Genomic DNA, 12,530 nt, shown 5'->3' with positions numbered 1-12,530 from the left:
CCGCAGATAGGTTTGCAATGCTCAGGAGAGTGGAGTGAGAGGAGTTTGTGTGTGTGTTTGCGGGGGGAGCGTCAAGTAGTGCAGCTACATCTCATGTTGTCATTTCACTTATTTCATTTTTTATTTCTTTTCTAACCAGCTTTGAAAAGTATGAGATGAGCACTATGTTGATGGCTGCTAAAATGGTGAATACGGTGGGCGCAGGAAGATTCATTCCACTTCTATAATTTGCAGGAAAATTACTTTACTCCCCCGATACTGCTTCAATTTATTTTTCACTGGCTACATATGTAGGAAGAAAAATACGCTGAGACAAAGGAAGCAAGGTCCCGCATCTAGTTAACTGATGGATGGTGGCTGGACTCGAGCCCCATAAACGCATCAGCTGTATCTCAAGTAATGTGCCGAAATGGACATACGACATATTTGTGGTTGTTTACCGTGTTGCCCATTAGCAGGATCCAGTATCATCAAAAATGTACAATAGGACCCCAGGAAGTTTAAATGACCATGGTTTGCCATCAAGAGGTTTCTAAAGAAAGATCCATTACTGCAGATTAGAGATGCGCGGTTGGCGGTTACAGCCGCGGACTCCGCGGATAAACCGCGGATTGGGCGGATGACGTGACGAAAAATAATATTTTAATTAAATTCGGGCGGGTGGCGGGCGGTTGAACCAATCAAATGAAAAATATATGTATACACAAATCAACGGATGGCGGGCGGGTGCGGTTTTGAAAATTGGTTAAAAACGTTGGTGCGGCTGGATGGCGGACGGATGATGATTTTTGTGATGCGGTTGCGGATGAAATAATAGCCCATCCGCGCATCTCTACTGCAGATATCCAGCCATGTGGAACCAAGTCATGTTTTTATATCTTCAATCAAACAAGCTGTAAAAAAAAAAAATTAGCTTAACCCCTTCAGATTCTGTCTATTGGAATGGACATCGCATGATTTTTGGTTTATACTAATAAAACTATGTTCTTATGTTTGAAGTATTGCCTGGTCACCGATTGGTCCCTGATCAACCAATCACAACGATATGATGCCTAACTTTAATCTGATTTAACTTCAGGTATCACAAAATAAAGGCAAGCCTTTTGTACCTTTTATATGCTAATTTTATGTTAATGTTAGCATCATCAACTTGCATCTATTATAATCTGTTAATATTCAAAGTTAATTTGATGATCTTTCAGAGTTGTCCATCTGAAAGTATGTATGTACAGGTCTTGAAAAATGTCAACTGTCAGCAGGAACACATAACACTTTGTGTGCCAGGTTGTGAAATGTGTGCAAGCATTTCAAAGCTAAAATACAGAACTACAAATTCTAATGTTAATTTTTTTATGGGGATTAATGTTTATAAATTATTAACATTATCAATATGATTTTATTCGTCCTCAAAGTAACTATAAACTTTTTCATTGGTTTTAGTGTGAGAGAGAAACCGTGAACGTGAAATGAGGGAATACACAGCAACACACACACTGATACTACAATGCACACAATCATATATTTATCAAATCAAGTAGACATAAACACACACAGACATATACACATATACTTAGATTCACTCACTGCAAGCAACAAAAAGATTTAAACAAGAATTCATCTTATCATCTCACTCTTTTTTTCTACATTCTTATTGCATTGCTCATTTGTTAGAGTTTGTATACTTTTGAAAATCTTCAAAACTATTTCACATATAGTACATGTTTCAACTCTAGTTCATAAAATATTAGCACTTTTATGTTACATCAGTGGCATCCATTGTAGAAAAAATAAATAAAAAATCCAATAAAAAATGCATTGGCACAAATCTTGTTTTTTAGACTCATTTCTACATTGGAGAAGAGAAAATATCAAGTGGATAAAATTGTATTTGCTCAGTGAAAAAAATAACGTCTGAAGTTGCTAAGATGTGTCGAGTCATATGTAAATTCTTCGAAACCTGTAGTCTATAGTTTTTGCTGCCTCTTAAACTAATACCCACACAATCTCCTAAAAGTTTGTAAATATACCTCACAATAGAAACGATTCAATGATGATGGAATTATAGCAGGGAATGAATGATGGAATCATTACCAGCATCTAGAGTCGCAGGTAATTGGGCCCTTTGCAAATCACAGTCAAGACCGGGATGGCAATCCTCAAAACAAAGCATACCGCCTGTCATTTCTTTCTCAGGTTCACAGTTTGTTCATCCTTCCTCTCTCAGCTGAGAGATAGACAGTGTCTTGTCTCCTTTCTAGCTCCCACACCATCTGGAATGTTAAATGGCAGTGAGGAACAGAAAAAATTAAATAAAATAAGGTAAAATGGAAGTTGAGGGAAGTGGTCTGGCATTCTACCAAGGAAACCAAGGTCATAGATTTTCAAATACTTACATTAAGTTTGTCCATCTGTACTTTTCTCTCTGTCTTTCAAATGCATTTACCATTACTATCTTAACATGGCAAATCGTATTCATCATTTAGTCATCATCAACATTTTGGCCCTCTGTCCCTGTCTTGATAATCTTATGTTCACTACAGTATCTCCATCTCATACTGAACTCTTAAAAAATCTTGACATACAGGGGATATACTGTAATATATCACAGATTAATTTTTTTCTAATATTGAGATCAAATCAGACCAGAAGACAACTTTGATGAGACAAAAACACATTAACGAACCTCAAAGTAGGACCCTTTTGAATAACTCACTCAAAAAGTTTTTTTTGTTTTTTTTTTATCTGTCTAATCTTTCTAATTTTCATCTGTCTAATGTGAGTGAAACTGAGTGCATTGTGGTGTAAATTAGTAACACTGTAACAATTACACTACTGTTCAAAAGCTTGTAACATTATATTAAGGTTTGTGAAAGAAATTTCTCATGCTCACAAATGCTGCATTCATTTGATAAAATATACAGTAAAATAGTAATATTAGGAAATATCTATTTTAATATATTTAAAATATAAGATCTCAATTATGCTACCAGTGGCTGTCCGTAAATAACTTAATTCAGTGCACACACACACACACACACACACACACACCGCTTCAGCTTATACACCCTCACAATAGAGTGGGCACAAGCGCACAGCAGCAGAATTCAATCACATAATCTTTGATTGTTTTGGTTTTCTGCTCCAACTCATTCAACTCAAACAGAAAACAATAAAAGTTTTTTTTTTTTTTTTTCAAAATGATAGAACATTGAATTTTTCACATTTAGTATGACTTCTCTAAATGTCAGTCAAGCTCTCTGTTCTCATTTCAGCTACAGTCGTATATCTACTGGGTTGCTTCAACCCATGCTTGGGTCAAATATGGACAAACCGAACCATTGGTTTAATTTTTTTAATCAAATTTAAAACCCCAATGGTTGGGTTTGTCCATATTTGACCCAAACATGGTTTGAAACAACCCAGCATTTTTTTTTAGAGTGTACAATTATGAGGAAGCATATTCTGAAGATAATATATGCTTAAAACATTTAAGAAGTGGAAGGACTGTGAACTGGAGGAGTTTAAATTTGGCTTTGAAAGCTGAGATGACAGCTTTGTGAATGTCCTGCGGAGTGTCAGAATGGCTTTGATTTTCTCAAGCTATGGCTTGAAAGTTAATCAGATTAATAAATAACTCCATAATGATCATCTCTCGGATCGGATTGTTCGTAGTTTTGTACCATTACTCGGCAGATTGTACTGTATTCCAAAGCTCTAACATGGCAGTTGAAATTCTCATAGCTCTAGATAAGAGCTTATTATTGTGCACATCACAGTTGAGCTCCTCTGAACAACATATCCTGTGTTAACAGCACTTAGCGATACAGAAAAAAAAAAAAAAACTTCAATGTTCTGAGGTTGTGCTCCACTACATAACACCAGACAGAAAGCTTGGAGGGAAATAATAAAGGCTACATGCACCTTTCTTCTTTCCTCCATTTCTATTTGAGGTGATTCTCCCTTGACCGCATTTCATTTCAGTTTGGTTTAGGCAGCTAAAAGCCTCAATGGGGTTATAGGGTGAATGGTAGGACAGAGCCGGGCAGACTCAAAAGGAATACATTTCCAAACTAGTCAGGAGAGCTCAGGCATAATTCTTCCTGCACCTGCATGGCGATACCCAGGTGGGGTGACAGAGACATAACACCAGTGCATTATTGAGCCAACCTCTGGAAATAGGGCCAATGGACAGTCTATGTTGCTTGAATGGACATATGATTTGGAGGTCTGAGATTGTTCTTATTCCGTAGGGTTTGGCGAACCTCCCATCCTCACTTGGCCTCTATGGCAGACAGGGCTAAAGGGTTATGATGGTTCAGTGTGGCTTTGTCCTATAATCAGATTGCTCTGTTTTCTTCAGAAAGGTAAAATATGGCCAAAGCAGAAAGGTACTCAATGTATTAGTTTGTTCACTGTAAATACAAAATAGGTTTAGATAAGATGCAGACTCTTCCTTTATCTGTTTATTGTTTTACATCAGATTAAACAGTAATAGTAATCCATGAAAGTGTTTTAAAGGTGCCTATCTCTTTTAAAATATTAATAGCTTTTGATGCATTCTTGTGTACATTTGCTTCTTCACTCAATCTTTATGAGCTGTTGTTTGTTATGCTGGATTTCAGAGGCCCTGGAGCCATGATGTCAGTTATGGAGATGGAGAAAACAGTGATTTTTCTCCTACAAAGAAAAGCAATGGAACTGTCTCAGTGGGGTATTTTGTATCCGAATCTGGATTCTGTACGTACAGAAATGTTATCCCTGTGGTCTGTGCTTGCTTTCAAAACATCCGGAATTTCAGAATCATCCCAGGAAATTCAGATGCAACTTTTGGAATATGTAGGCAAATCTATTTCTAAGACATTTCAGGGGAGATTAGTGAAATAGTATTTTGGCCACCTATGAATATATGAGAGCCACAGTTCTCCATGGTGACACACTCTGTTTGCATATCAGGCACATGGAATGCACTGATTAGCACCAAATACATAAATGTCAATGTATACATTTAGGTAATTCGTGCTTCCTTGGAATTTAACTAATTATGTTGGCATTGCTAGCAGCAATTGAGCTAAAGGAACATAACAGAAACATTAGAAAGCCAATGGGATGTTACTGGTTCAATCTGGGGACTAGTTGAATCAAAGTGGGGTTACCAAGGACCCAAGAAGTAGAGAGTTATGGGACTGGAGTTTGGTATTCGGAAAGTATGAAAAGTTGCTTTGAATTCAAGAGCAAATGGCTAGTCATGACAGAACCATAGCTCTGTATTTTCTTCTTTAATATCTTTTCTCTGAGACTTTTTTAACATCCACAGTTGAATTATTAGACACACTGTCTGCAAGCGTTGATACTTGTGTTTTCTGCTCAATCAACCTCTTTGTTTGACTAAAAGCTCTTGTTGATTGTATATCACATCACGTGTTGCTTCACATCCTAAATCATATCTACATGTTGTAAGCCTACATGCTGTGCAATTAAGTGGTAGAACAATAACTTGCTAAATTTAATTTTAGAGTAGTTGCTGTTTATGGTGAATGCACAACCACATTTCTGCAGTGACGCAGCAGTCAAGTAATTATAACCTCTGTACACATTGTGAGATTTCCCATTGGCGTAAGAGGTTGTAAGAGGCTGAGAGAGATACGAAGGCCAGCAGAGGGCACTGCGACTCTTAACCATGGACATGGTACCTCTGATAAGTTTTTAAGATTGGTTGGACCTATACCGAATGTGTGTCTCTGTATATGAATCGTTTCCTGCTATTCAGGATGTTCTCTTTGTGACTGACATTGCAATTATAGGTTTTGCATTCGCGAGGCCTCTGCTCGCGTAAGTGCAACTGCAGAGGACACCCAGGCTTCCTAGATGTGTGATTATTACACCTTTTCCTTTGGACTCTCAAGTCAAAAAGCTTTTTCCTGTGACCTCACGTTCTTAAATATCATCATAAGACGTAATCAACAGTTGGACATGATGTAATTACAATCAGCTGGCCCTAACCTTCACATAGGTTTAAAGCGGATGAGCCGAGATATTGCCTTCTCTGCTGAAAGAATACAGAATGCGGCTTTCACTCAGCCCAGGGGAGGGGCTGCACTTCCATAAAGGAGCACCTGAATTTAAATTTCCACCAAGGACGCATCCCTCCCTCTTGTGAAATAACATGACACCCAAGTGTCAACTCTCAACAAATCCCACACACATTTCCTTAATCTCTCCTGATGATTCATTTCAATATTTCAGTACTGACTAAGGCCTTAGAAAAGCAACCACAAAGGTAATCCACTTTACATTTGGGCTAATAACTGAAGCTTGCTTTCTCTTCCTGGATCTGTGGTGACGAGTGGTTTTATATGAATATGAGCAATGCTCAATCATCATGTCTTTTTTTTAAATGTTTTAGTCAAACCATTGCTTTTTCCCCCTCTTTTGCTCTCAAGGGATTCCACTGTCCATGGCTGTCAAATGCTTGATTGTCTGCAAGTATGACTTTCTAATGCTAAAACTATCCACTGATCCTGTCATCTTGCGGAGAGAAGAGATTGATATTTACTGTAATGTGGATATTGATATTGACGAATGGCTGTAATACCTTTAAAGGATTATAGGTTTGGCTATCTTGATGTGTGTAGTGTATGCAATCAATTTTCCATTTTATACACAAGCTACACAGCAGAACCAAAATGCACCAAGAAAGAGTGTTTTACTACAGCAATCAAATATTTTCTTATCCTTGTCCGTCTCACATACTAGAACTCTATCCCTCTTTGATTGTGTGTGTGTGTCAAGTCAAGTCACCTTTATTTATATAGCTCTTTATACAATACAGATTGTTTCAAAGCAGCTATACAGTGATAACAGGAAAATGATGAAATTATGCAACAGAGTTCATTTCAGCTGTACAGCAGCTCTAAAAGAAAATAGTGTCATTGTTCAGCTGAAGTCAGTTCGGTGTTGATTCAGTTCCATTGTAAAGATAATCAATTATTAAATTAGTTTATTCCATCTATGAAGCAGTTCTGCAGAAAACAGTGATGTTATCACCCAGCTCAGTTCAGTTCACTAGTGTCAGTGCAGTCAAATCAAAAAGATTGTTAAATATTTAGTGTCTCCAACTAAGCAAGCCAGAGGTGACAGTGGCAAGGAACCCAGACTCCATCAGGTGACTGAATGGAGAAGAAAACCTTGGGGGAAACCAGGCTCAGTCGGGTTTTCCTCTGGCCAACGAATGAACATGGTCTGATTATGATTCAGGCTGCATAACAAGTCAGAAATCAGATTGTGGATTGGTACCATTCAAATAAAACGTGTGTGTGCAACATGCTCTTTGCAGAACTGAAATTCAAAATACAAGCATATTGTGACTTACAATATTTTTTTAATAAACTTAATTATCTCTCCAGAATTATGAGAGATCAGGGTATAACAATCATACAGGCTATCTCAAATGTTAAAGCTGAAATTATTTTACAAATTAAAAGCTACATGTTGTCGGAGCAAATAGCCTCATGGGTAGTGCTCCGACATATGGCACAATTGCGCCTCCGGCAACCCGGGTTCATTTCCCGGCTCAACGCCCTGTGCTTTCCTGTCTGATCTGTAACTGTCCTATCCAATAAAGGCATACAAATACATTTAAAAAAGCTTTAAAAATACGTACAACATGTAGCTTTTTATTTTTAGTGCTGGTTATTTCTTCAAATCATTATAATCGTGTACACTTTTATGAGATGAAGATATCATTCAGTGTTCTAGGAAAAACGTTTTTATTCAACGTGAACTCTGATGCTGTTCACGTGACATAGGAGTTGTAATGTAGAACCCAGAAGCGCTGCACTGTGTTTACAACGGCCATGGGGGCACTGGCCCCTCCTGAAAACTGATTGGCCCCCCAATGTGCCCCCACCCTTCTACTTGTCTTTCACTCAAAATTTCAAATTATATCTTTCGGCTTGCTTGCTTTTGCATAATTAACGGTTCGGCGATGCTAGTAGTTGTAGAACACAGATTAGTGAGCTTCAGTTTTTCAACAAAAAAAAGCACATGGTAAGTTGAGCTATATTCCTTTTTTATATTAGCGAGTTGTTGCAGCGCTAGGTTTTTGTACCGTCTTCAAAATGTCATTACAATGCTCTGTGGCTGAATGAATGTAATTACACAATCAGGGTTTGTATATAGCCAATGTCGCAATCATTTTAATGTCGCAATAATTTTTTATTAACTTTTTTAAGTTTAATTACAATTCTTATAAAGTCATTATCGAGTCATGCTGTTCGACACTGATTTAATTTAGAGTATTTGTTCTCAATTCAAAGTCAAGTAATTTTCTTCATTTATTAGAAATCTTTAAATTCGCGTGCAGTCACGTAACTCAAGTTGACCTCCACCTCTGATATTTACAGCTTTAAATTGTGGAAGATATATTTTTAAAGTGTGAGATAAACATAATAGCCTACGATTTGCTTTGGCATATCATTTGCAATATCAGTTGCATATCGGCCGGGAAAAAAAATCACGCGACGGAAGAAGCGGCACCGGCGCCTCTGATCAGAGTCTACGAGCTGCATGACGCTGTGCAAGCACAAAACAATACAGGAGCGGAGGAGAATCTACGAATATTGTTTGTTTGGATTTAAACACTTCGAAATGGACCATATTAATAAAAAGAATTTTGGTGTATGCACAATTTGCAACCCAGCTAGAAAGAATTCACAGAAGTTAGTGACAAAACGTCATGACATCAGAAACATTCTCAAATAAAAAATATAAATAGCAATGTAAATAAAATATTACTAAAAAATGTATAATAGCCTATATATAAATAAATAATACTAAAATAACACTGGACTAATTAAGCTATTCTAAACTGCTTTTATAAGGTTAATTTAATTTGCATGTAGTTAAACTATACCCTTTTGAAAAAGTAGCTATACCTCTAACAGAAAGTATGGATATATGATAGTATACAATCATATATGCACAAGGCTAATTAGCCCTGCATATTTAGATTTTGTCTATTCATCAATGCAAATTTACTGCAAATGCTGCTATGCAAATTTAATAGGATGTGGATACAGGTTATTATTGTTGTATTTAATTATTAAAGTTATATTAATTAATTGTGTATTTATTATATGAATAATATACTTATGCATTTGTATAAATTAGGCTGTTCTATTTGTTTATTTTTGCCCAAGCATTTAAGGTTGTGAGGATTTGTGTAAAGTTTGTATAACCTAATGCTGGATTTTAAAGCTTACTGAACTTTAAATGATGTGGATATCTACAGTTTTACATATAAACACAACATAAGATTGGCCCCTCTGTATTAATTGTGGCCCCTCTTGTGCCCCCCAGTTGAAAAAATCCTAGAATCGCCCCTGTTGTAAAGTGTTACAGAATTATATAAGCAACAGAATATTAGGCTAATCTAATAATCAGCATATTAGAATGATTTCTGAAGGATCATGTGATGCTGAAGGCTGGAATAATGACTGCTGAAAATTTGGCTTTGCCATCACAGGATTAAATTACATTTTAAAGTATGTTAAAATAGAAAACGGTTATTTTAAATCATAATTTTTCACAATATTACCGTTTTACTATTATTCACATTAATGCCTCCTTGTTGAGTGTACGAGTCTTATTTCAACTGCATCACAAAATCTTACAGACCTCACATAACACTTTTGAATAGCTTATAGTCTGTATAAAACATCCACATTTCAAATCTTCTCATTTCCCCATACATCTTTCTCCTCCATGTCTTTTTAAATGGTCAGAGGCATCATGGGCTAATCAGCCCTCATAAATGTTTTGCATTTCTCATTAGTATGCTGCTCAGAGAGTGTTGCTTTTGGGCAGCAGCACAGAGCGGTCTGATCTTCCACTGACTCAGGCATCCTCGCAGCTATGCTCTTCTGCTCATTGCTCTTTATATCCTGATATGCGCTGGCTGCTTGATTCTAAAATATCAGTTTCATTGGCAGAATAATACCGCTGTCTGAGTCAGGGGTTAAATAATGGAGGCTAATCAATCTGGAGGGATTGATTGGTGGATTGAGAGTTTGTGATTGCACTTTCATTTCTTCTTTCTTTTCTGTCCCTCTCTCTGTGTGTCTGTGTGAGGTGACTTTGTGTGTATAAAATGTCACCCAACAAACATTCTCTCTCCTGGATGAATTCAGGCTGGATTAAAAAGAGCACTCGCCTCTGTGTGGTGGTTCCAAAAATAGATAAATAATAGTAAATAAATATATGATATGTAAGATGTGCCAAGACAAGAGAATGTATTTCTTAAATGTATTTTACAGTGTTTATTTCTTTGACAATTGATTTTCCCTCCTCAATCGATCGATTATTTGATTGCTTTTCCCTTGGGGAGTGTTTGCCTGCTTGAGGAGGGGGCGTGCGTGCTGCTCAAACAATACACAGACTCTGATGGTTGAAGCAGCAGCAGCTCCGAGTGTGGTGGTTACAAAAATAGATAAATAATAGTAAATAAATATATAATATGTAAGATGTGAGAAGACAAGAGAATGCATTTCTTAAATGTATTCTACAGTGTTTATTTCTTTGATGATTGATGTTCCCTGCTCAATCGATCGATTAATTGATTGCTTTTCCCTTGGGGAGTGTTCACCTGAGGAGGGAGTGCCCACAGATCGCGGCCACTCTAGTCAATGCTTGTGTTTACACCAGCCGCGATGCGGCACGTTTCAGAAGCGGCTTTCCGTGCCTATCTATTTTGACAAAATTGTTCGATTTTTAAATTCTGTAACTATAGAAAAACTTCACTAATGTTATGACAGGATTATACATACTGCCCAGTGTAAATGCTGTTGGGAAGGTGTGGGAAGGCCTTCCCAACAGCGGAAGGTGCTTGGACTTGCAGTCTCTAGCTTTTCATATGCTAATGTGAATTGCTGGGAGTGACATGACCTCATTTCAATGGAATTGATCGTTTACAATCACACCAAAGTTCTCAAACAAAAACTTAAATTTTTAATTTTTCCCCAAAACACCTTTTCACCAATACAGCAACTACTTGTCTTTGGGACCATAATCACTTATCAGCTTTTTACAATCCTAGCATGATAACAACACAAATAACTTACAATTGCTTTGAGTCTTCAATAAGCCTCTTTGTGGTTATGCTTTTTGATCACACAATCCTGTTATGCCATGACACACTGCCTTCAGGACAGTTAAATAAGGTGCAGAAGACCTCCCTCACATTACAGGCCTCTGTTGACGCCCTGTTTCCTCCCATGTTTCTTACTGGTGTCATGTGTCTCCCCAGCTGCTCTGCCTCATCCAGCAAACTCTGGTTTTTGCTAGGGGCAAGCAGGAAATTGTGAAGGATGCATACAGCCATCACAAGTGTGTCAAATATTTTTGGTTGCAGGTTGATTCTGTTAACAAATATTCTCCACCTGGCGGACAGACTGCCAAAGGCATTTTCAACCACCATCCTTGCTCTTGAAAGTCTGTAGTTGAAAATCCTCTTTTTGTAACTGAGGTTTGCTCCGGGGTATGGTCTCATCAAGAATGGCTTGAGTGGGAAAGCTGCGTCACCAACCATGACGAATGGCACATCACCCAGGTGGGCAGCACCAGGTAGAGAGGTACTGGGTGGCACATGCAATGTGCTGGTCTCAATTCCCCTCCCCAAATCAGATCTGGTGTACACACCACCATCACTGGTGCTTCCGAAGTCCCCCACTTGAATGAATCGGAAGCACCAAAAGCACTATGGAGAAAGTCTTCTTGTAATTGAAGAACTGACTTCCAGACAGTGGTGGTGCTTGTATTGTTATATGTTTGCCGTCTATTGCTCCCAAACAATTTGGGAAATTCCATTTTTCACAGAATCCTTGGGCCACCTCTTTCCAAGTGTCTTGTGTTGGCCTGGGTAGGAACCTCTTCATCATCACCTTTTCAATGGCTGCACACACCATATGGACAGAGTTCATGACAGTTGCGTGCCCAAGGCGATAGCTGAATGCTAAGCTGACCATTGAATCCCCAGAAGCCAAGTACCTGTGAGGGAAGAAACAAGGGAAAAGTATTCTGCCCTACAAAGGCAAAAGACCTTAAGTCGCTAGAGTCTGGAACTGAGAAAAATAACTTTAAAGATTTTTAGTTGTCCCGTCAAATTAATTATAGGTAGGACACTGGAAATCTGGCAAATAGTTGTTTTAGTAATGGAAATTATATGCATAAAAATTTTTTGAGCTATAACTTGACTTTTGACCACTATTTTAAAGTTACTGTACTCTGCCTTTGTATTGTCAGCAAAAAGTGAGAAGTCATGCCAAGGCAAAAGGCAGTAACTTCCACATTATCAATATTTGGTTGCTGATCACCATTAACAAAATCATTATAGTAACACCTGTATAAAATCTAGTCACCATGGCATTTATTTTGTATGATTTACAATTATTTATAGCCATCTACTTATTGCTATCCTGGGTTTTGGTTGCATTCTGATGGCATTATTAATACATTTTATTAAACAAGGCAACGTT

This window comes from Rutilus rutilus (genome assembly GCF_951802725.1).
Source record: "Rutilus rutilus genome assembly, chromosome: 3".
Classification (NCBI taxonomy): Eukaryota; Metazoa; Chordata; class Actinopteri; order Cypriniformes; family Leuciscidae; genus Rutilus; species Rutilus rutilus.
Note: the sequence above shows the minus strand (reverse complement) of the source record.